Consider the following 27,023-nt stretch of genomic DNA (forward strand, 5'->3'; position numbering starts at 1 on the left):
TGACAATAACTTTACTTTCTCTGGCAGTGTCTTTTTACTTCAACCATGGTGTCTGCAGACTTTTGTGTTTTACTTCCAGTTGCAGAGTCTTACGTTGTATTTATGTACAGTATATGGCAATAAACTCTTCATTCATTCCCAGACAAACTCTCCATTTCTACTTAACCTGATAAAGGAGAATTCTCAATTCTTGCCTCCCTCATAGAAGTATACTTTTCAATTCCTCCTACCCCTGCATAAGAATATTATCTGATTCTACCACTGCAAACTATCTACTCCTTCCCATCACATAATATTGTTCTAAACATCATTCCTTTTTTGACTGCACTATTTTCAACCTCCCTCGACTCCAAGTTTGTTCCAGAAACCTATCCCCATATTCTGAACATAGAATACTTTACAACTACAATAATATTTATATAAACATCCAGAGGCTGCAGAAGTATGCTCCAAAGCTGTCCCTACCCAGTTAAAGATTTCTGGAGGCAGGCATCAATAGAAGACTATGCAGTGTATTTAAATCTGCGGTGTGCAATGATCTGTGATTTGTGGGCCTTGGGTATAAAGTTCTGATTTCCACCCATATTCTAAATATGTATGGGCTGATAGATTAACTGCTAATGTATATTGCCCCTAGTATATAGGGTGGTATAATTTGGGGAGAGGAGGAGGTGGGGGAAATTTATAAGAATTTGGGAAGAATTAAAAAAAAGGATTAATGGTTGATTAATGGTCATCAAAAAATAAATGGGCGAAACATCCTTTTTCTATGCTATATCTCTGTAAATTTGAATATATGGAGCAAAGCCCAAAGTCATTGTGTATTGAGCAAAAAATAAACTGGAGGAATTAAGTGGGTCAGACAGCATCCATTGGTGGAAATGATCAGTCAATGTTTTTGGTCCTTTCATTACCACTCAATAAAGGGTCCCAACCCAAAACATTGGCTTACCATTTCTACCAAAGGATGATATCTGACCAGCTTCTTGCTGTTTCCTCAAGATTTCAGCCTCTGCGGTTTCTCTATTTCTTATTATTAATATCAGTAATGGTTTTGGACTTGGGGCATACATTCAATGGGTTGGGGTACCGGAAAACAACACTGAAGAAATCATCTCAACCCCAGGTTATTGCTGCAATGGTTTCTCAGGATAGTATTCCAATCCAAATATATTTACTTTCTAAATTAATCAGATATCTTATTCAGAAGGTCAATACTTCACTGACCTGTATCACAATTCATTTAATATCAAACTATCCAGTAAACAGGACAGCAAACAGACTTGGGCTGGAAACAGGAAACATTCATGATACACAAGACAATGACCGCTTTCAGGTGGCCAGAATACCCGACTGTAAAGCCGCCTATTCTACCCCAATGCGGCTGTCGGGTGGCCACCTGAAAGTGGAGAAACTGGCCAGAAGAATCACTTACCTAACCCTCCTCAGGTAGATATATTCTCTGGCTTGGAGAATCCCCCGTTGCATCTGAAAGCAGCAGTGGAACTAAAGCCACAGACCACAGGAGCCGGCGTTTGCTCAGACGCGGCTCTTCTTCAGCTGGCACATTCAGGTGACAGAAAGGCGTCTTCCCCATGGCCTCCTGAACGTCCCAGCTGCACTCCCTCAGCTGTGTCTGCTTGCGCATTATCTGCGTCCGAGCACCTGAAAGCGGCTATTGGCTATCTCCAAAATGCGAAACTAACCACCTTATCTTTAAATTTAGTGGCACTACCAACAAGTCTTCTGACGTAAACATTCCAGAGATAACCACCAACCAATGAATGGACCAGATGCATTGAGAAAAGGGGCCACAGGTGAGATTTATGGAAGAACGGGAAACAGAATCCTGGTTAGTTTTAAGGGAGCATGTGAAATAGGGTCCTGCTCAGTTTAAATGGAGTACAGGAAAAAAGGTATCATCTAGTTTAAAGGGTTCACAGGAAGTAACAAAGCAAATTTAAAGGAAGTGTGGGAAAAGGGCACTCTTAAGTTTAAAAGGAACATGGGAAACAGACAAGCCAGAACATTGGGTTTTCAAAACTGAGGAAAAGTTTCTTTTTAATTTTTAGATAGATAAAATTTTTGATACTGTTAACAGATTTTATCAAATTCAAAACATGATAGAGAAATATTTGATTATCATAGCATTTCCTCCGTGGAATAGTTTCTTTGGCTTGGCTTCGCGGATGAAAATTTATGGAGGGGTAATGTCCACGTCAGCTGCAGGCTCGTTTGTGGCTGACAATTATCTAGATTTCCAATAAGAGATAGATCTTAATTCGATGCTTTTGTTGCCAAATAACAAATTTTATTCCTTCGATTTCAAGGGACAGGCCTTTCTTGTAGTCTCTGCTAAGCGATCCATACATTAATTCTTTACCTTTCCCGCAATTTATCAAGAGAACTGGGTTAGCAAATCTCAATTTTTTTCCACACATGAATGCCCAAATTGGAGTCCACAAATATTTTGAACAAAGTTGCTGGTACCCCAAGCAATTTATTCATAATTATTGCAGGTGACGCAAAAAGCGTAAATATGATAGTCTCTTTTAATTGTATGTTACTGATCTTGTAGTGAATTTTTAAAAATCATCAGAATTATCCAACTATTTATTCATGTGTTAGGATTGTTCGTTATATACATTAATGATCTAGATGATGGGGTGGTGAATTGGATTAGTAAATATGCAGACGATACTAAGATAGGTGGAATAGTGGATAATGAAGAAGGTTTTCAAGGATTGCAGAGGGATTTGGGCTGCTTAGAAAAGTGGGCTGAAAAATGGCAGATGGAATTTAATGCTGATAAGTGTGAGGTGCTTCATTTTGGTAAGAAGAATCAGAATAGGACATATGTGGTAAATGGGAGAGCATTGATGAATACAGAAGAGCAGAAAGATTTAGGAGTGACGGTACATCGTTCCCTGAAGGTAGAAACTCACGTGAATAGGGTGGTGAAGAAGGCTTTTAGTATGCTGGCCTTTATCAATCATTGCATGGAATATAGGAGTTGGGAGGTGATGTTGAGATTGTATAAGACGTTGGTGCGGCCTAATTTGGAGTTCTGTGTGCAGTTCTGGTCGCCTAATTATAGGAAGGATATAAACAGAGTGGAGAGAGTGCAGAGAAGGTTTACCAGAATGTTGCCTGGGTTTAAGCATCTGGAGTATGGGGAGAGATTGGACAGATTGGGTCTTTATTCTTTGGAGCGTAGAAGGTTGAGAGGGGATTTGATAGAAGTATTTAAGATTATGAAAGGGATAGACAGAATGGATGTGGATAGACTATTTCCGTTAAGAGGAGGAAAGTTTAAAACAAGAGGACATGAGTTAAGAATTAAGGGGCAGAGGTTTAGAGGTAACATGAGGGGGAACTTCTTTACTCAGAGAGTGGTAGCTGTGTGGAATGATCTTCCGGGAGAAATAGTGGCGGCGGAGTCAATTGTATTATTTAAGAAAAGGTTGGACAGGTATATGGATGAGAGGAAGATGGAGGGTTATGGGCATTGTGCAGGGAGGTAGGATTAGAAAGGGGTGTTTGGTTCGGTGCGGACTAGAAGGGCCTAATGGCCTGTTTCCGTGCTGATATTGTTATGTTATTAACTTTCGCAGAAAGGGCCAGGGATGGGGACAGATCTTGATTTGCCTTATATGCAAACGGATACACACTCTAACATAAATCATGAATAAAAAGTTAGAAATATAGTAATTTGATATTTTAATTATTTTAGGTAAACTATTATCCTCGTAAAAATATTTACTTATGTTGACCTTTAGGAATTTAATATTTTTTTATAATTACTTTTCTCTGACAACGTTGCTCTTCCCTTTCTCTCAAAGTAAGTTTCTAAGTTGGACATTGACAGCTGCACTGTTGATTTTTCTATTTAACAAATATAGATTTGGGCTGTAGATCTTGAAAACAATTGTAAATAATGGTTGGGGAAGGAAAATTAGAAAACCAGTCAAATTCATGTACCCTGCCAAGCTGATCATTATTCATGCACAAGCCCCAGGGAGCTTCAGCTGGTCTATTTTTATGATTGGAATCAAAATGAATCATTAGGAGTAAGTACTGACAGAAGTCAGCTTTTGCTGAAATATTTAATGCTTAATAAATCCATACCAACAAGTACAAAAGTACTCACAAACAATTAACAGAATGGCTGTCCAACATAATTCATAACAACTTTATAATCTAGATTTGAGGTGTGTTCTAAGGCAATCAGACTTGGGAGCTTCAGGTCAGTGACACTGCCCCTGATTGCCACAATCAACAATAAATAAGTTCCGAGAAATTCCAACTCAGTTTAAAATTTGTGGTGCAAATTAGGCAGTGTCACATTGGTGAGAGCAAGAATCTTTGGGTTGTTCTACCAAAAGTGCTATTAATCAAAATATAAAGAGAAATATGAGCATTACTTAATGAGGTATGGGGAATCTTAAAATAAGAAAGGACAGTCCAGTGGAACAGATATAATCGATTAAATAACTATAGTCCTGTGCTGGCAGCCCCTGCCTGACATCCTGCACCTGCAGCCCCGTCATCCCACGTCGACTACCCCTGCCTCGACATCCCACGCCGGCCGCCCCTGTCCTGAAGTCCCGTGCCAGCTGCCTCTGCCCCGACGTCCCGTGCTGGCCGCCCCTGCCCCGAAGTCCCGCTCAGGGGCTGCTGACGTGGGACTTACCAACTGACAGCAATAAAGTAATTTATTAAGAACATTTTCTTTTGAGATATTTGTGCTTCGATCTATGAATATTTTAAGGAAATTGCAATGTGAGAACTGTTCACCATGATTTTGAGAGTACTTGCACTCCTTTTCCACTTGACCAACCAACTCAAAATTTATCTTTGAGCCGTTTCAATGCTTAATTATTTAATGAATATGATACTCGTCATGTTTCCAATTTTAATGGAGTTGTTAAACTACTCCACAAATCTAATTTACATAATATACAACAATCAGAAATAGATACTGTACAATTCTGATTATCCAAAATCAGATTCTCCAAAATCCTCATTTTTCCAAATTTTTAAAAATTTGATAACTGAGGATATCTGAAACAAATCAGAAATCCTCATTTATCTTAAATATTTTCTGAGCCAAACTGACCTCACAGGTTAAAAAAAAAATACATTCGACATGAAATTAGAACAATTGTCCTCATTTCAGGTAACTCCTCTCCCTTTCCATTTCTTCTTTACCTTCTCCTATTGAGTCTTCTCTCCAACTCTTCCTCTCAAACTGCTTGCCACTGTCTCCCAGTCACCAGCGGTCAGAAGAATCCCTTGTCCCGGCATCATCAAGGAGACCTCCTGGGCAGAAGCAGGACCTTGGGCTTAATGGCGTTCCCACCCCTCATATTGCCTCCTATATCCTTCCCTTCCTCCCTGGCACACTAGAGCTCCTGACGCTGACTCCAAACCCTCCCTCGGCCTACTACTGCACATTCCCTGGTATACGTGTGTGGTAGGCCAAGGAGAGGGTTCAGTGTCAGGACTTGGCCGTCGGGAGCTCTGGTGGCCAGGGAGACAGGAGCCCACCAAATCACCAGTGAGTGTTTCACTGGCCTGAGAAGCCTCCCTGTGGATCAACGGCAGCGGTAGGGATGTGTCAAGGATTAGCGGCAGCAGTTGGGAGGTCTCGGTGATCAGCAGTGATGTTGCAGCCAGCAATTTTTTGGTGAGAATTAAACATTATTTTAATGCTTAAAAAGCCTTCCCTTATTGTTTGTTGTTGTTTAAACATTGATATAAGTGATTTGTTGTTGTTACTGGGCTATTATTTAAAAAGATCAGTTATCCCAAAAAACCATTTATCAAACCATTTCAGATAATCAGAGTTGTGGTGTAATTGAAAGGAATGAAGTGGAACATCAAGAAAAATAAGAAAGAGAATCATAATAAACATTTTTTTTAAAAGACGTAGATACTGGCAGAGGATTCAAAACAAATTGTTAGTACTATGTATTGTTTTGACTAGTGAAGTTTGCAATGAATTTTGCTGGGCCAACAATCATGTGCATAAATGATTTAGCACTGGAACCACAACATCCAGGTTTCTAGATTATATTAATTTGGGTGAAGTGATAGTGAAGTGCAGCAGTTATACTCAAAACCAAACATTTTAAACCCATACACAAATATCTAAATGTGGTGGAAATAACAAACTGCTAGAGGAACTCAGAGGTTGACCAGCATCACAGGGGAAGAAATAAATTGTTGAAGTCTCAGGAGATAACCTTGCATCAGGACTGAGAATGGAGAGGAACAATAACCAATATAAAAAAGAGGGAGAGAGTTGAGACAAGGGTAATAGGTGATTTGGTGGACCAAGGAGGGGTGAAGAATGATAGATAGGCAGAGCCAGGTGTGGCAGGGGAGGTGGAGTTTGGAGACAGGCAGCCAGATGAAGTTGGAAGCAAAAAACAGAAAACAAACAGATGTAACTAGGTGGTACGGGGGAGTGTGAAGACAGGTGTTATACAGTAATAAGCGGGAACTCATGAACAAGCACCATGACCTTCACTAGCTGGCAGTGAGATAAGCCCACCTAGTCAGATCCTTCACGTACAACCAGAATATCATCCCCAATGCATGATGTCCTTGAGATAACTGTGATGGGAAGGAGACAGTCAGCCACCTCTTTGCAGACTGTGGATTTGATAAGAGTGTGTGCTGCTGAGTGGCGCATTCCAGGCTGCGGGAGTGCATGCTAGGCCACACTGAAGTTTGGTACAGACAACACAAAGCCTTTGTGGGTAAGGACCATAGGGACCTTCTGTTACTGGGCATTGAGGGGCTGAGACCAGTAGGTAAGCACCTCAACCAAATGAAGGGGGAGTAACCCCAAGGGGCCACATAAGTGGCAATAGTTAACACTAAAATTTACAGAAAAAAAACATATACAGTATAGGAATATGACAATAAGAATGTAAAATGGTTTCCTTTGTATTTATTTTTCATTGTGAACATAGTTTTTTTTAGGACAAAAATTCTCCCATGATGCAGCACAAACTGTCTGGTATTTTCCCTGAGGCAGAGACTAAGGAATATAAACTGTGATGTTCTCCCATTTTTCACTTCATTTCATTTGTGAGTAAATGTCCTGTTTTGCGGAAACTGCCAAAATGTTTGGCCTGGAAGTCAGCCTGATGAAAACTGAGGTCCTCCATCAGCCAGCTCCCCACCATGACTACCAGCTCCCCCACATCTCCATCGGGCACACAAAACTCAAAACGGTCAACCAGTTTACCTATCTCGGCTGCACCATTTCATCAGATGCAAGGATCAACAACGAGATAGACAACAGACTCGCCAAGGCAAATAGCGCCTTTGGAAGACTACACAAAAGAGTCTGGAAAAACAACCAACTGAAAAACCTCACAAAGAACGGATCGACAAGATAGACAACAGACTCGCCAAAGCAAATAGTGCCTTTGGGAGACTACACAAAAGAGTCTGGAAAAACAACCAACTGAAAAACCTCACAAAGATTAGCGTATACAGAGCCGTTGTCATACCCACACTCCTGTTCGGCTCCGAATCATGGATCCTCTACCGGCATCACCTACGGCTCCTAGAACGCTTCCACCAGCGTTGTCTCCGCTCCATCCTCAACATTCACTGGAGCGACTTCATCCCTAACATCGAAGTACTCGAGATGGCAGAGGCCGACAGCATCAAATCCACGCTGCTGAAGATCCAACTGCGCTGGGTAGGTCATGTCTCCAGAATAGAGGACCATCGCCTTCCCAAGATCGTGTAATATGGCGAGCTCTCCACTGGCCACCATGACAGAGGTGCACCAAATAAGAGGAACAAGGACTGCCTAAAGAAATCTCTTGGTGCCTGCCACATTGACCACCGCCAGTGGGCTGATATCGCCTCAAACCGTGCATCTTGGCGCCTCACAGTTCGGCGGGCAGCAACCTCCTTTGAAGAAGACCGCAGAGCCCACCTCACTGACAAAAGACAAAGGAGGAAAAACCCAACACCCAACCCCAACCAACCAATTTTCCCCTTCAACCGCTGCAACCGTGTCTGCCTGTCCCGCCTCGGACTTGTCAGCCACAAACGAGCCTGCAGCTGACGTGGACATTTACCCCTCCATAAATCTTCGTCTGCGAAGCCAAGCCAAAGAAATGTCCCTTTAAGGCAGTGGTTTCCAACCTTTTTTATGCCCCGCACCCCTAAAAAATTTGAATATGCTCTCGCATCCCTTAAAGTAATAATTTATTTAAGAATAAAGGTGAAGGTGACCAAAACAAATTTGTATAATCAAGTTTTAATAATATATAAACAAAAATGAAACATATGTAAAAGAAAAATTATTACAACAAATTAAGTTGCATAAACCCAACAAAAAAATTAAATTTTCATCCATGCATGAAATTTCTTTAAAAAAAATTAAAGAACTAATGTTCAAATGTTCATAAGCCAATTTAAATTTAATGACTGTTTTGTTCCTGTTTTATTGCTTAAGAGTTTTTCAAAACGTGGCACTTTGTTGCTGATAGTAATCTGCACGTCTGCCTGTGCACCCAAGCAATTTCTAGATTTTGTCTTGATTGACAAAAGGGCACTAAATCCAGATTCGCATAAGTATGTCGTCACGAATGAGATGAGCACAGTTAGTGCTTTTTCACAAAATCTTGGAAACATGTCCATTGCCAAAAACCAATATTGTTCCAAGGTTTTGCTTTCAAACTGCATTTCAAGAACATGATTTGTGCACAGTTCAGTAAGATCTTCCTTCTGCTCTTCATCATTCGACATATTATCCAAATTGAAGGAGTATGGATTTATAATTCATTCTTCAGAAGTTTCCAGTTCTCCTCCTCCAAAATATCCATCAAATGACTTTGATAGTGTTTCCAAATGATCCACAATTTCTTCACACACTTGGAATTAGGGACTCATCGTCATCAACCATTTCTTTGAGTGATGGAAAATTTGAAAGATTCCCTCTTTTAACTCGTCGACACCAAAGATGTAACTTTTGTTTGAAAGCATTTAACTTTTCGCAGCATTTCAATATGTTTATGTTTTTCCCTTGAATAGATACACTCAGGTCATTCATACGAGTGAAAATATCACTCAAATAAGCTAGCATTTGGTTGAATTCTTGTGATTCCATTTCTCCGGACAGATCATAGTCACGTTCCTTCAGAAAAGCTTTGACTTCTTCTCGCAGTTCAAAGAAGCGTGTTAAAGCTCTCCCATGTGACAGCCAGTGGATTTTCAGTGTGGAAAACCAAAACTGAATGCTCACTTCCAAAATCTTCACAAAGCGACTTGAAGAGGCGGTGGTTCAGAGCACAACCCCTAATCCAGTTGATGGTCTTCACAGAAGTGTCAAGGACCTTTTTCAACTTTGGAGGCAATGTTTTTGATGCCAAAGCATGTCGATGAAGAAAACAGTGGGTACCTTGCAAGTGCGGAATCTCTGGTTTCATCAGTGCAAAAAATCCTGATTTATTTCCTAGCATAGCAGGGGCACCGTCGGTACACACAGAAGCAAAAATTTGGATATACAAGTCATATTTCGCAAAGAAGTCCTTCACACACTGGAAGATATCTTTTCCTTTTGCGGTTGTTTTCAGATCTTCACAGAACAGGAAATCTTCCATTATGATACCATCATGGACATACCTCACTAATGCGATGAGTTAACTGCAATTTGCAACATCAGTTGTTTCGTCCAACTGGAGAGAGATTTTCAAGGGAATAACTTGGTCCAAAATGTCCAAACTCAAATCACCAATTCAGCTCTGAATAACATTATTTGATAACGGCACTAATTTAAGCTTGTTTAAGGCTTCTTTTCCCAGAACAATTGTTGCCATTTCTAATGCACACGGTTTTATCACCTCTTCTGCAATTGCATGGGGCTTCTTGGATTTGGCTACTTTATACGCCACGTGGTATGAAGCTATCAGCAGTGGTTTGTCACCAGATATAAAACCTAAATTTGGAAGGGTTGCTCGAGAATCAAAGCGGGCCCTTTTAGCTTTCAACGATTCAACATCATGGCCTGCAACATCTGCTTCACCATGCTGGTTGTTGAAGTGTTCCTGCAGCTTAGATGGCTTCAAATTTGCGTTTGAAAAAACAGCGTCACAAAGTATGCACTGGCGATTTTGCAGATCCTCAGTTGTTCCAGTGCAAGTGAAACCAAACTGCACATCATCATCATTCCATTTCGTTTTCTTTGACATAATGAAGGGTTAATTATAATTTACATTACACAAATAAATAGTAAGAAATAAAAATCGAATGCAATTCACTACAAAACACGAAACAACAAGTTTGGCCCCCATTTTAAATGTCCCGATTTAAAAAATGTTATAGGGCGATACCATTTAAAAGGAAACAGCACGTCGAAGCGCGCTAAAATTCATAGAGAATCTCATTCTATTGAATAGAGAAAAAAGAGGACATCCCCATCTTTAATTTGGACTTTTATAGTCGATATTTTAATCTTGAATATATAGGACAGTACCCTTAATATAAACAAAAAAACTGAAATGTTATCAAGCACCCCCTGGAATGCTATCTCGCACCCATGGTTGGGAAACCCTGCTTTAAGAGAACAGATTTAGCAAGGACCTGTAGGATTTGGAGTGTCTGTAAAACTGCCTGCAGGCTTTGAACATCATGTTCCATTTACGGGATACATTTGCAGAATCAACACAGAAGACCTGGAGAAGCCAGGTGCAGAGACCATGTGACCATCTTATTGAAAAGAGTGCATCGTTTGCTCAGGAGGCCACTTTAAGAAGGCAGCACATGAAGAAAGAGCTCTTTGACCTCCTTTGTGGGAATGAGAAACCCAATTGGCCTCATTGTGTGTAATAGACAATTCTGTCAAATTTCCTCCTGTTAGATATAGAGGGATGAGAAGACTGACCCACAAAAAGGATTCCAATTGCAGAAGAAATACTGTACTCTACCTCAAATGACCAACAAAATGAGTTCTAGTACTACACTCTACTTTGACTGACCCATGAAAAGTTCTATTGGCAGAAGAAATACTGCACTTGGATAGTGACTAAAGCGAGAGTCACTCGAGTTTGGCTGATCCACGAAAAGGATTCTGGAAGATTTGAGCATTACACCAAAGAATAAGGGAACTTTAGTTGGCTTCTAAAAAGGACATTTCTTTGAAGTACCTCAACAAGGGTTTCATGAGTTAATCAACCTTCTGTCACCCCCAGTCTCTTTCACCCACTTCATGAACTGATAATTTCATCTTAGGCCTGCGTTTATGATCCATTTAAACCTGCGTGTCACATTCATCTAAGGCCTGCATGTCTCATTCATCTGAAGCCTGTGAGTCACATCAATTTCAAACCCAGTGTCAACATCACTGAATTTCTGAATTTTGAACTTTGAGAAGCCTTTCAAGAATTGAGCCTTGAGCTATAGTGGCTTGGGGTGTTTCACATACACACATGTATATTCGTGTTTCACATACACACATGTATATTCGTGCATAGTTGGGGTTAAGTTAGATAAGTGCAGAATAATTTAGTTAAATTTAGATAATGTTATGTCATCATTAATTAATAATTAAAATATTATTTTAAATATATACACCATCTTTTATTGCTGCTGTCACGCATGTAACAAAACAAATGGGAGGCAACTGAGTGGTATGGTGAGAATAAAGCTACAGGTAGTTAATTTATCTGAAGATGCAACTAGAGGGGGAAGAGAGAAAACAAAACTACAATAAAAATACTGGAAATGTGAATTCTGAAGATCAGCAATTGCTGAAATAAGGAAGAAAGTTTGGAATTTCCAGCAGTTCAGACTAAATTTCTGGAGAGATAACCAGGAATTTTTAAATAATAAACAGCAAATACTAAAAATCTGAAACAAGAACAAAAGCAGTTGGAAACCTTCAGCAGACCAGGCAGCTTCCACAGAGAGATAAAAACAGCCAAAGTTCTTCAGCTGACGACCTCCCCAACAGTCCCAAAACCCAACCCTGCCTCCTCCCAACAGGTCACCACACTATTCTGTTCCCCTGCAGTCCTGATATAAACTGGAAAGATTTACCTAAATATGATTGAATTAATTGCTGACACCTAGATGCGTTGAATGCTCAGAGGGAAGATGAGATGCTGTTCGTGAAGCTTACATAGGGCTTTGTTGGAATAGTTTAAGGGGTCAGAGTGGGAATAGGATGAATTAAAGCTCACTGGTTGAAAACTGTTTGGAGTTATCCTGCCAAGTAACCACTCAATCTTCCCTTGGCTTTTCCATTGTTGAAGAGACCATATCTTAAGCATACTGACTGCAAGTAAAGTGGTCATCTTAGATTTACAGAGCTCTGAAAAAAAATTTCAAGAACTCTCATTAAGATCTGAAAATAAAATACTTTAAGGACTCCCTTCAGTCTTTCTTGAATCACTGATCCAGATTGTTGTATTTCAATCATGATTCATTTTATTGACATCGGCTCTTCCTAATTCTGGAAAATAGTTAATAAACTGATGAGAGATCCTCAGACATTGCAAAACCACAAGCAGTGAATCTTGCAAAACCATAATGTTCTTAATCATAAAACTCAAAGCAGCATCTGCTACTTAGTGTGCTCAAACAGATCAAAGCACAAATCAGCCCAACCTGCCATCTTGTTCTCTTCGAAGCTACCTTCAAACTCAAATGGTGAATAAACATAATCTCCTCTATTCTTTGTTGTGTCTAACATATCTCTAATGTTTAATTATTTTTATACCATGACTTGTAGTTGTTTATTTCTCTTCTACATTCCTTATATTTCCTTGTGATCTTTTTGATATCCAAGAACATAGATGGGGTACAATGTTACTAAATGCATGATCATCCACTTTGGAAGGAAAAACAGATCACATTATTATTTAAATAGTGAAAGATTGCAGTATGCTGTTGTGCAGAGGAACTCGGGGATGTTTGTGCATGAATTACATGAGGTTAGTTTGCAGATGCAAGGGAATCAAGAAGGCAAATTAAATGTGTTTCATTGCTAGGTGGATTTAACTTAACAGCAGGGAGGTTCTGCCTCAATTGCATGGGATACTGGTGAGGATACACCTGAAATATAGTGTGCCTTACTTGAGAAAGGATATACTGGCTTTGGAGGCGGTGCAGAGGATATTCACTAATTTGATTCCAGAGATGAGACTGAATCTGCAGGGGTCATCTACTGCATCCAGTGATCTCACTGTGGTCTCCTCCACATTAGGGAGACAGGATGTAGACTGGGAGATCACTTCGTTGGGTACCTCATCTCTGTCCACTGCAATAGCGCGGATCTCCCAGTGACCACCTATTTCAATTCTCCATCCCATTCCCTTTTCTTCATTTTTAATTTTTAAAAATTTTTCACACTGTGAATCATGTCAACCAAAATATGTACAAACGTTTCTCATTAAATTTATTCAGTGACCTTTTCTCCCTTTTTTTCCCCTTTTTCCCTCCCTCCCCTCTACCACCCCCCCAAAAAACCCATTGGTATTCAACATATACAATACAATAAAACCATAAAACAATATCTTCACACAAAGGAAAATAAACAAGAAAAATGTGTCATCTATTTATTACAAACTGAATCTAGTCGTTTTGTCTTCTTATCATTTTCATTTTAGGGGATGGAGGTCCTAGGCATGCTCTCTCTGACATGTTCCATGCATGGTTCCCAAATTTGTTCAAACATTTTATTTTTTAAATTATATGTTATTTTTTCCAATGGAATAAATGTATTCATTTCCATGTACCATTACTGTATACTCAGGCTCTCTTCCATTTTCCAAGTTGACATTATACATTTTTTTGCTATTGCTAAGGCTATCATAATGAATTTTTTTTTTGTGCTTTATCCAATTTGAGGCCTATTTCTTTACTTCTTATGTTATTTAAAAGAAATATCTCTTTTTTTGGTATGCTATTTTTTGTAATTTTATTTAGTATCTGATTTAGAATAAATTTAGTAGCCTCTTCCTTTCAATTTGGTTATGTATTCCATTAATGTTTGTAGTCAGATAGTTCAACATGACCACCTTATATCTTGCTTATATTTCTTTTCCACCTCTTTGCCACCTCCATCCCCCTTTTCCCCATTTTCATCTCTTAGTTTTCTCTTATTAAACTTAATGTATGAAAACACATTTAGAACATAAAGTACCCCCACGATTCCCACACTCACTAATACTTTAACCCAAAAAGTTCCCTCCCTCTCTGAGTTGCCCCTTATCCCTTGCCGGGCAACCACAACTCCTCTTTTCATTTGGATTGCGATCTTGCTTGCAGCTTCAACTGATTTTTCAGTGACGGTTCTTCCCTTTCCCTCCCAGTCCTCCCCAGAAAACTCTTTTTTTAACACATATAACAAAGCTCTCTCTCTCTTTTTTTTTCACCCTTACTTCCTTCCTTCCCTTCTGTTTTCCCTCTAGTTCTTTACATATACATTGCTTTTACATCTTTATATATACTTTATCACCATTCTTCATTCTTATTACATCTCTTCATCTCTTCTTCTGTCCTGCAAACATTCTGCGAATTCTAGTGCTTCCTCTGGATCCGAGAATAGTCAGTTTTGCTCCCTGGGTATAAATATTTTAAGCACAGCTGATGTCTTAACATGAATTTGTAACCTTTTTTCCATAAAATAGTTTTCGCTGTATTAAACTCCTTCCTCCTCTTTAAGAGTTCAAAACTTATGTCCGGATAAAAGAATATTTTTTGACCCTTGTATTCCAATGGTTTATTGTCTTCTCTAACTTTATTCCTTGCCCGTTCCAGTATGCTTTCTCTTGTTGTATATCTCAAAAATTTTACTAAGATGTATCTTGATTTTTGATGTGCCTGTGGTTTCGGAGCTAGTGCTCTGTGAGCCCTTTCTATTTCCATTTCTTCCTCTATTTCTGTTGTTCCTAGGACCTTTGGGATCCATCCTTTTATAAATTCATTCATGTCTGTGCTTTCTTTACCCTCCTTCAGGTCCACTATTTTTATGCTGTTTCGTCTACTATAATTTTTCAACATATCAATTTTCTGAGATAACAACTCTTGCGTCTCTAATTTTTTTGTCACTTTCTTCCAATTTTTCTCTTGTCATTGCCAATTCTACAGCTGTTTCCCGCTCTTCCACATTCTCTACTCTTTTCCCTATTTCTGTCATTACCAGTTCTAACCTTTGCATTTTATCTTCTGTTCTTTTCATTTTCCTTTTAATTGCATTAAATTATTTTAATGACTCATTTGTTCTTCAAAAAAAACTTTATCTATATTCTGTCCATCAGTTTTACCTTCTATTTCTCTGTGAAGATCTTGGTCTTCTTCTGTCTGTATCCGTGTTTGTGTCTTCTTCTCTTCTTTGAGTCTGTGTCTCTTTTGTTTTTCCTGTGGATCTGCTTGCATCTCTTTGTTGGGCCTCTTCTTGCTGGGCTCTCCTCTTGGGCTACTCCTCTGTTGTCCCTCTTGTCAATGATCTTCTTGCCGGTCGTCTCTCCGTCTCTCTCCCACGTCCCTTCTCTGCTGCCTTTCTCATCTTCCAGCTGAGCGCCCTGATGTCAGGCGTCCCTCAGCTGTTTGCACTGCAGCTGCCTGCTCCTCTGCTTGGCCCCCCTCCCACCGGTGTCCTCTTTTTCCCTTGCTTCCATTGGTTGTGCACTTTTGTTTGGCTCCGAGAGCCATTTCTGAAATCCACCGGCAGGTGAGTCGCGACTCCGCAGGGCAGGCACTGACCTCTGTGGTCGGGCGCTCCTCGCCACCACAGCATCCTGTTCCTTCATGCAGGTAAGGCCTTCTTCTTTCTTCTTGTCTCCTCCCACTGTCTTCTGGCCTGTGGAACGAAATCCCCGGGAACCGTGAGTGGGGCTCCGTAGATGAGTTCAGCAGAGGATGCGTGGAGGTCTTATTTTGGCGCTGTTCAGATTCTCAGTAGTACCCACAGAAGCTCATCCACCTAGTAGTGCCTTTGAGTCTGGTCATTAGAGCGGTCTTGAGGTGCCTGTGGAAATGCTCCACCTTGCCATTAGCTTGCGGGTGGTATGCCATTGTATGGTGTAGCTGAGCGCCCCACAGGTTGGCAATGTCAGTCCACGAACTGGAGGTGAACTATGCGTCTCAGTCAGAAGTGATGTGCTGTGGCAGTCTGAATCTTGCAATCCAGGATGAGAGGAGGACTTTGGCACAGGACCTGGTGCTTGTGTCGGCCAGGGGGATTGCTTCTGGCCACCAAGTGAAGCGGTTGGCCACTGTGAACAGGTAACGGAAACCCTGAGACTGCTAAGGGTCCCACTATGATCAAGTGAATGTGGTCAAACCTGCATTCCGTTGGCTCGAAAGGCTGTGGGGGAACCTTGGTGTGTCGTTGCACTTTGATTGTTTGGCACTGTGTACACGCCTTGGCCCATCCGTAGATGAGTCCATGCCACACGTACTTGCTGCCTACCAGTCGGACCTTAGTCCTGATGGATGGGTGTGCCAGCCCGTGGATGGAGTAAAAAATACGCCGCCCCCATGCCGTTGGGACATTAGGTTGAACTTGTCCAGTAGCCACTTTGCACAGGAGGGTGGTAGTACCTGTGCCGACTGGAATATCCTGAAGCCGAAGGCCTGTGACAGTGGTCCTGTACTGCGGATCCTGTCGTCCTGCTTCTGTGCCTCTGCCAGTGCTGTGAAGTCAAGACTGTTGATCAGGGAGTGGATGCTGTGTCTTGACAAAGCATCTGCAACCATGTTGGCTTTGCCTGAGATGTGCTAGATGTCGGTGGTGTACTCCAAGATATAAGACAAGCATCTCTGTTGGTGGGCTGACCAGGGATCGGAGATTTTAGCCAGGGCGAAAGTTAGTGGTTTGTGGTCCGTGAAAGCCCTTCCCTCAAGAAAGTACCGGAAGTAGTGTATGGCTAAGTACAGAGCCAGCAGCCCTCTATTGAAAGCACTGTACTTTAGTTCAGGGGGCTGCAGATGTTTGTTGAAGAAAGTTAGTGGGTACTAACTTCCTTCTATCTGCTGCTCCAGGACTCCACTAATTGCTGTTCCTGAGGGCCGTGGGTGCATCTGGTCTGGGGTGGGACAGGAGCAGCTTTGGCCAGGGCTTCTTTGGTTTCCATAAATGCACGTGTGGATTCATCATACCAGGTCAGGCCCTTCTCCTTGCCCAGACACCAGGATGAACAGAGGGCGCATCACTCAAGCAGCTGCTGGGATAAACCTGCGATAAAAGTGTATCATCCCCATGAACTCCTGCAGACCATTGGTTGCACTGGGCTTTGGGAATCTGTGGATGGCCTCTACCTTGTCGGGCAGTGGTGTGGCCCTGTCCTTTGTAATCCTGTGACCCAAGAAGTCGATGGTGTTCAAGCCAAACTGGCATTTGGCCAAGTTGATGGTGAGGCCGAACTCCTGCAGACAACTACAGAGATTTCGGGGGAGCTGAAGGTGTTCCTGTCGCGTTCTACTTGCCACGAGGATATTGTCAAGGTAGACGAAAGTGCCGTCCAGGTCTTGGCCCACTGCGTCCTTCAGTCGCTGGAATGTCTGTGCCACATTTTTGAGCCCGAATGGCATCCTCAGGAACTCAAACAGCCCAAATGGAGTGACAATGGCCGTCTTAGGGATGTCATCAGGATGCTCTACGATCTGAGAATATCCTCGCACGAGGTCCACTTTTGAGAATATTGTTGCCCCATGCAGGTTTGCCGCAAAATCCTGGATGTGTAGTACAGTCTGGGGTGATGGCTTCATTGAGCTGGCAATAGTCGCCACATGGTCTCCAGCCCCCAGTTGCTTTAGGCACCATGGGCGAGGCCTATTTGACTGTTGAACAACACCCAACTCCTCGAGCTTTTGGAACTCCTCCTTGGCCAATCGGAGCTTCTCCGGGGGAAGTCGTCTCGTTCTTGCAAGGAGAGTTGGGCCCTTCGTCAGGATGTGTTGTCTGACGCCATGTCAAGGCATCCCCACTGTGAACTGAGGGGAAAGGATTGCCAGGAATCCTGCTACCACCTTGGAGAATTCATCCTCGAAGCTGTGGTCGGAGTCCAGGTGCATTGCCAAAAATCTCAGTGCAATGGTCTGGTAGGTCTCGGTGTGGATGAGTCGCTTACCCTAAAGGTCCACTAGGAGGCTGTGGGCTCGCAGGAAATCTGCTCCGAGGAGTGGTTGTTCCACTGCGGCCAACGTGAGCTCCCACGAGAAGTGACTGCTCCCGAACTGCAGCTCAGCCCTATAAGTGCTATAGGTCCGTATACTGCTGTTGTTGGCAGCCCTCAACGTGGGTCCCGCTAGCCTGAGCCTAGAATCCAACCCTTTTGGGGGTATCACACTGACTTCTGTTCCTGTATCCACCAGGAAACATCTGCCAGACAGGCAGTCCCAGATGTACAGGAGGCTCTCTTGGTGGCCAGCTGTCATGGCCATCAGTGATGGCTGGCCTTGTCGTTTCCCTGGAACTCGCAGGGGGCCAGGAAATGGTGGGCTTCAGTGCCCTATCTCTGGTGGTAGAAGCACCATCTGTCGCTGGACTCACTCCTGCCTCTTGTCTGCTGTTCCTTGCTTGGGACTGCTCTGGTCTGATTGTGGGACTTCTTTATGAGCCCCATGGTAGCCGAGCACTTCTGTTTCTGTTTCCACAAAATGTCTGCCCATGCTGCGACTTTCTGGGGGTTGGCGAAATCCGCATCCGCAAGGATGACTTCAGGCATCTGTTCCAGGAATCCCTGCTCGAACATGATGCCGGGCTGCTCATCTCCCAGGAGGGCCAGCATCTCGTTGATGAGTGCCAACAGGGATCTGTCTCTAAGCCCATCCAGGTGGAACAAACGTGCTCCTCGCTCTCACCGCAAAAGTCCAAACGTCTCAGTTAATAGCTCTTTGAAGGCAATGGGTGCCTTCCGATGGTGGCCTGTGCATAAAGTTGGCCACTCTGTCTGCAGTCTGCGGATCCAGGGCGTTGACCACATGGTAGTACCGGGTGGTCTCTGCTGTGATGCCCCCGATCTGGAACTGAGTCTCCGCCTGGTCGAAACACACGTCAGGTCAAACGGCCCAGAAGGTCGGGAGCTTCAGTCCGACTGCGCTGACTGCTGCTTCATTCTCCATTGCTAGGCTTAGATTCCTTCTAAACCTTCGGGGTCACCAATTGTAGCCGATCACTACAAAGAAACACACACACAGTGTGGCAGGTTAAGCTCACTCCTTTATTAGGGCTGGAAAGGCTGCTTTTATACTGTTCAAGTTCCTGCCGTTTTTGCTGATTGACTGAGTCAGCCATGTGAATAACAATAGAGGGCGGGAACATCCATGCATATGAATTCCCTTCTTCCCCAGCCTGTTTCTGCTGAGTTCGCTGGGCAGCTTGACCAATGCCATTTTAGGGCTGTTGGTGTGATGCTGCCCCAGCTTCTACCCCTGCCAGTTTGTTGTCCTTGAGTCGCTTTAGTGATCTCTGGCCGTGACTTCTGCCGCGCGATGTGCCGGCCCGATCTCCGCAATTGTGGGCCGCCACAAAAGAAAACTGTGTGTGGCAACTTCACTGAAGGAGATGTTAGATAGGAGGATGAAACAAATTGATTTGGGGAAAAAAAACCTGAATTAAAAATACCAGAAGACAGCTTGAATTCAGTTTATGTAAAGTTTTATGGACTTGTTCATTCTTCTTGTTTCAGCAACAAGGTTGAAAGTTTGCTTTGACGCTTAATACATATTTTCATTTGTCAGCTAAAATGCTTCCTGTTAACTGATGAAAACATTTGGATCTTGTCAAACGCACATTTCAAAAAGCACAGCAAAATAATGATTTTTTAAAAATATTTGTTTATTTCTGTAATTCAGTGACTGACATGTTATATTATGTAAAATTCACTCAGAATTATTGAGCACCTTCATCTCTGGAAAAAATAACTCATATTGCAGCAAATTGCTTTGTAATGTAATGAAAGAAAGCCAGGCTCTATAAACACTTCACTATTCCAAACAGAATTGGGAACATCTCTCTGACATTATGATAATTATTTTGTAGACCTGGTTTCTTTATCTCCTGGATGGTTCTTTCTGCAACTGTGGATGTCTTAAGTATTCAAAATATTATTTTCTATTTGCATCAGGGAGAGCAAAAATAAAATTGTTACAAGCAAGTCAAAGAACAATAACAGAAAAGATAAATTACACATGAAGAAAATTCAGTGGAGTTGTATACATTGACTTTCTGAAGGCATTTGAGGAGGCGTCTATAAGTCACCCATTACAAAAATCAAAGTGTATGATACCTTAACGAATGTAGTCACATGGATAAGAAGGATCGAGGATAGAAAGCAGTTGGTAAATTGATCAAAGATAAAATAACACATATTATGAAAATCTGAAACAGAATAGAAAATGCTGTTTAACATTCAGCAGATGAGTTAGTATCTGCCAAGAAAGAAACAGTAACATTTTAGTTCAATAACTTTTGATCGGATCTAGTTTCACCTAAAGGCCATTAACCTGAAACAAACTGCTTTTCACTCAACAAATGGTGCTATTATTTTTAAGTATTTTCTCAATGATTTTCTGTTTTCATTAAAAGGCAGAGGCATATTTTATATCTTTGTACCAGTGTTCTCCTATGACCTACATTAATATTTCTAATTTCTTACAATATAGATAGAAGCCAATTTAATTAAGGTAGTATTTTGGAGAACACTTATAAAACATCAAACGGATTGATGAAATTTAATGCAAAGAAGTGATTCACACATCTTTTGGAAGTATTGGTTGAGAAGAGATTAGCACTTCGTACACCAAAATAATCCAATGTTCTCTCTGAATAATGTCATATTCCATTACACTAAACATTTGATATATGTTCAATACACCATCTATTGTAATGAATCTAGAACAGAGAACAAAGTAATCTACAGCACAGTACAGGCCCTTCGGCCCACCATTTTGTGTGATCTAATAGCCTACCCTAATAACGGCCTAGAATTCTCCTGCTGCGTATCCCTCCATTTTTCTTAGTGCATGTACCTATCCAGTAGTCTCTTAAAAGATCCTATTGAACCTGCTTCCACCACCATTGCCAGCAGCATTTTCCACACAACTACCCCTCTCTGTGTGGAAAAAATTGCCTCTTAAATCTCCCTGTACTTACTCCCAAGAACCTTAAAATATGTCCCTCGTTATCCATTTCAGCCCTGGAAAAAAGCCTCTGGCCATCCGCATGATCAATGCCTCTCATGATCTGTCACCTCTTGTCAGGTAATCCCTCACCCTCTGTCGCTCCAAGGAGAAGAGACAAAGTTCACTCAACTGTTCCTCATAAGGCATACTCGCCAATTGAGGCACCATCTTTATTAATATCATCTCTATAGCATCTCTATTCTTCTTAAAGTGAGGTGACCAGAACTGAACACAATATTCCAAGCAGGGTCGAACCAAAATATAACATCACCTCATGGTTCTTGAACTTGATCCCATGATTAATTAAGTCCATTAACAACCCTATAAACCTGTGCAGTGGCTTTGAGTGTCCTTTGGGTCAGTCCCTCCACACTGCTCAGAGTCCTCCCATTAAAAATGTATACTGCCTTCTGACCTACCAAATGAACTACTTCACTTTTCTGGGTTAAACTGCATCTGCCACTTCTCAGCCCACCTCTGCATCCTAACAATGTCCTGTTGTAACCACTGGCAACCTCCAGACTATCCACGCCACCACCAACCTTTGCCTCTTCTGCAAACTTACTAACCCAACATTTCACTTCCTCATCCAGGTCAATTATATATTTTTTTAAAAATCAGAGGACGGATCCCAGAACAGATCCCTTCCAGAGCATCACTGATTGCTGACCTCCATGTAGAATACGAACCATCTACAACCACCCCCTGTCTTCTCTGAGCAGTCAATTCTGTGCCCACAAAGCAAGACTTCCTTGAATTCCATGCCTCTTTACTTTCTGAATGAACATTGCATGGGAACCTCATCGAATGCTTTACTGAAATCTATATGTACTACATCCACCACTGCACCTTGTACTTTGCTATATCCCAATATGATTTGCGATATCCTCAAAGAATTTAATGGGGCCCGTGAGACACTACCTTCCTCCGCCAAAGTCATGCTAATCCTTAATTAGATTACGCCTCTATAAATTCTTGTAAATTCTTTCTCTCAGGACATCTTATAACTGAAATAAGACTCACTGGTCTATAATTTCCTGGGTTATTACTACTCCCTTTCTTGAAAAGGGGAACAAATTTGCAACCCTCCCATCCTCTGGTACCTCTCCTATCCTGAATGACAATGCATAGATCATCGCCATTGCTCAGCATTCTTCCTCGCTTCTCACAGTAGCCAAACTGCCAAAGGAATACAAAAATTTTAACAGTTTTTTAATAAACAAGGTCAGCATGTGATTGCGCAGAGGGACACACAGGCTTTTTGTGCATGAATCACAAAAGGTTAGTTTGCAAGTCCATTAGATTATCAAGGCAAATTAAATGTTGGCTTTCATTGCTAGAGGGATTGAATTGAAAAGCAAAAAGGTTCTGTTACATCAGTACAGGGTATAGGTGAGGCTGCATGCAGTCTTGGTCTTCTTAATTGAAAAAAGATACACAGATTATGGAGGCAGTGCAGAGATTCAACAGGTTGATTCAAGAGTTTAATAATGGGTTAAATAATGAGGAGAGATTGAGATGTGTGGGATTATACTTGTGGAATTCAGATGTATCGCAGATAATGATATTTGCCTTAAAGGATATGATGGCTTTCAAGCACTATCTGAGACTTTAGCTTCTTTGAAGCTTGGTCCAGAATTATATTTTTGCATTGGTAATGTCCTCTGAGGTTGTACCTAATCTTTCTGTATGTCTCTGAAATGCCTGATCTGAATGCCATAGATCTGGTCTTCAATGGTAGCAGATCTCTTGGTTCATCCATGACTTCTGGTTAGGATATATCTAGATAGCCTCAGTAGGAATACAATCATCCACACACTCCTGTCAAAGTCTGCAACAACTGTGGCATATTCATTCAGATCTCCCGCTGATTCCTTGAATCGGCTCTGTCTACCAACTACATTGCTGCTCTTCTCCCTCCCCAGACACCTCTCTACAATCTTCTCTTACCAGTGCAGTGCTCTTCCGTTTATGCCTATATACAAGAAGGAGAAACACAGTTTGGTGGTTCAATTTTCCAAAATGCGAATGTATTAATTGAGCAGTTGTTGTCCTAAATGGGAATGTAGTAGTCAAGAGTGTTCAATCCCCTAGTGTTGCAAGAGATGTGCTGATTGTAGTTTTAAAGTACCTTCTTTAAGCTGTCCTGATTGAAGTCCCCAGTGATGACTGAAAAGGCATCGGGATATTCCATCTGATATTTGTTCATCACTGTGCGTTGATCCTCCAGTGCTAACTTAACATGTAGACTTCACTCAGGACAACTGAAATGAATTCCCTTGGGAAGTAGAAGGGTCAGCACTTCAGCATCAGATGTTCCAGATGACTGGATCTACCTGGGACAAGACCACCATGTCTTAGCACCATGAAGAAATAATCATGAAGCAGACACCACTGCCTTGTCCTTTACCCGGGGATGCCGACTGACCATGAAATGTAAGGAGAAATCTTCAGGGTGAAGGGCCGAGTCCTTCAGTTGGGAATGAACCTTGTGTCTGTGAAGTAGAGGACATGGCAATTCCTCATGTCCCTCTGGTACAGCAACCTTGCCCTCAGGGCCTAAACTTTACTTTTCAGAAACTGTACACTGGCTAAAAGGATGCTCAGACTCCCAAATTTCAGTCTAACTTGGATTCGACTCCAGCAATCAAATTTTCAAACACAATGGAGGCCTCCCTAGTGCTTGGCCTAGTGTGCTGGTATTTAGAAGAGCATGTTAGATTCAGCAATGTTTTTGACGTGACTGAAATGTCTTGAGTTCCAGTACTGATCATATCACAATGTCAGATTTGTTTTTAACCAATTAATTGATGGATTGCTGTGCAGCTAAGCTGTAGAACTGTTGCCAATGTTCATAAATTAAATATTAGTATTTTAAACAGCTGAAGTATTAAAACCGTGGTTTTCTTATGGAAAATCATTAAGCCCTTATCACCACATTAGAAACCCTTAGAGCAAAATAGCTTATCCATCCAGGCCACAGACCCAATGTAATGCATGAAAGGTGTGAAATAGGATATCAAAGAAAATTGGGGTGTGTTGAGGAAGTAAATTTTGCCAGTGCTGTGCTGGAATTTGTCTGAAAACTCTAATTAACAATTTCAATGCCACATATGGAAGCTTTGTTAGTATTTTGCTCGGTTTCCACCATGATTGGGAGTTAAAGTGCCCAAATTGGCAGAAGAAGGGTCCTCAGACAAGCTTGGCCCATTATGTTGGATTGTCTAGAGCACATATCATGTGTATCTCGGAGCAGTATGGTATCCAGAAATTCAGATTTTTCCCGAAGCTAGTGCCGCTAGCTTTCCCATACTCTTGCTTGGCTCTACCGATAACTATTAAAATAAATGCCTTTCCTTATTCTCACTCAGCATTCAAAGTGGGATGAATGCATCTCCTCCTGGATAGAGAACAGCAAAGAGATAATATATTGATGCAGTAAGTAGATTCATCATCCAAATCGGAACACTACTAGAACCGCAAAGATCTTTATTGCCCAAAGATCAGGTGTGTGCAAATGTGTGCAAGCAACAACAAGATTCTTAGAGAGAATACAAGACATTAGGAAGTCTTCATGAATCATTTAACTAACAGCAGTGAGCTGTTCATTAAATTATTGTAATAAGGTTCCTAAAATCTGCCAATTGGTCAGAAAATGGCATCTGCTTCACAACCAGTTCATCCCTCCAGTCAGAGTTCCAGATAAAAAAAGATGAGACATTTAGTACATCTAGACTTGAAGACATCCAGAATATGATGAAGAGGATCATAAGGTTAATAAAGCAATGTTATTAATGCCTTGATATGTCTATTGACTCTTCATGGTACATGATAGCTTGTTATGTGCTCCTTAACTTGTTCACCCCGCAGAACCAATTGTTGCCTGTCACTTCACAGCAAAAGGAAGAGAGCATAACCAAATTGTTACAGTGCTGGAGATTGAAATTTTGTCTGTGTCAGCTCTCTACAAGGACAATCTGATAATCCCATTTCCCATTACATTCCCCTTAGCCAAGCAAAGCTTTCTTTATTTCCCTCGACAATGTGCAAAAAAGTCAATACCAAATTTTCAGTTGTGGGTATCATTTAAGGGATTGGATTCCTGTTTTTTCAGTCTTCCCAATTCATTTCAAGATTATTATAATCATCTGATTGTTTGGTTGGAATGTACTTGTACAATGTTCTCCAGTCCTCCATTCAAAACACAACCAGACACAATACACATACAAACAAACAATACACAGGCAGTGCAAGTATTCAGAGATACAAATGAATAAATAAATATTGTTTCATAAATATGAGTCTCTGAGAGACCTTCTGACTCACCCTCCTATCCTATTTCCTCAAGATTATTCAATGCATGAAGTTTTTTCCACATTACCTTTTTTTTCCCAATCACTTTAAATCTATGACCTCTTGTTCTTGAACCCTTTAACAATGGAAATAGTTATCTTTATTAACTTTCTATATATTCATCTTCATATTAAATGTTGCATCTCTTCTCAATCTCAGCCCCAAGATTCTCTCATCTATCTTCAGAAGTAAAATACCTTTAACCTGAAAGTATTCTAGAAAATCTTTTCCATACTCTCTCTCTCTCTCTCTCTGAAGCTTCACATCTTCAACAAATGCAGTGACAAGAATTACACATTATATTTTATTTGGAGCTGAATGATAACTATCTTGCTTTTGAATTCTGTGGTTCTATTTATAACATCTAAAGATGTTAAAATGAATTTTCTCAACATCCTGCATTTTTCAAAGATTTATGTACATCAATATTTATGTACATAAATATAAATATCAATTGTCTCTCTGTTATTGTTCCCTCTTTAAAATCCTATTCTTTATATTGTATTTCCTTTTTCTTCCTACAAAAATGCATCTCCAAACTTGTCAGTATTTTATCTCAACTGTCGAGTGTCCATTTCATCAGCCTGTCTATGTACTTTTGAAATTTATCTCTACGCTTTTTATTGTTAATCTAATTCCATCTAATATGTTTTATCTACATATTTTGAAATGTGCCCTGTATATCTGAGTTTATTTTAGTACAGACTCTCAAGGAATTAACTTCCCTCACCTAAGAAATAATCATGCAAAAATGGAGATAGACAGGAGACGTGAGAATCAGAGGCTAAATACAAATCTCAGTGGGTAAGTACCATCACTGAGAGAAAAAGAACGTTCAATGTTTCAGGCCAAAATGCTGGTTCAGAACTGGGGATATGAAGAAGCTAGTCTAAAAAGATCAGGGTGGATAGAGCAGGACAGGGGCTTTTCTTTACTCTGTCCATCATCCTTCACCAATCCCACTTGGAGCTCTGTCCTAGTCCTCCTGTCCTGACTTCTTTACATTACTTTCTCTTTTCCACATCCCCAGTCTTGGTGTAGGGTTGTGGTCTGAACTGTTGACCGATATTTTTCTCCCACTAATGCTGCTTTACCTGCTGAGTTCTGCCAGTACATTGTGTTTAGATACACAATAAATACATTTCCATCTTTATATCCCAAATTTGTACAATTTCCATGTTTCTACAGCCCTTTCTAATCAACAAGCTTTATATTAGCTGACAAGAAATTATGTAACTGTAGCACAATGCCAACCATATTACTCTGATACTTTGTCAGAAAGCTTAATCAAGTTAATGAAGCAGAATTTGCTTTAAAAAAAAAGCAAATCCTTTCAGGCTTTCTATTCTTGCTATATTGTTGATCAGATGACTATTAATTTTTCTCATGACTATCATTTCCATCAGCTTTCTCATTATTGAGGCCTCTACTCCCTGTGTTTATCTTTGTATTGTCCACATTAACTGCTGCCCAGTGTTAATATTGTGACAGCACACATCCTCATG

The 27,023-nt window shown here is 41.1% G+C and overlaps 1 protein-coding gene across 18 annotated transcripts in view; it reads right to left on the minus strand.

The window, feature by feature from the left end:
- The window catches only part of slc10a7 (solute carrier family 10 member 7), a 199,254-nt gene that overhangs the window by 98,735 nt on the left and 73,496 nt on the right, over positions 1-27,023 (minus strand). The window lies entirely within an intron of this gene.

The sequence above is a fragment of the Narcine bancroftii genome, chromosome 3 (genome assembly GCF_036971445.1).
Source record: "Narcine bancroftii isolate sNarBan1 chromosome 3, sNarBan1.hap1, whole genome shotgun sequence".
NCBI classification, from domain to species: domain Eukaryota; kingdom Metazoa; phylum Chordata; class Chondrichthyes; order Torpediniformes; family Narcinidae; genus Narcine; species Narcine bancroftii.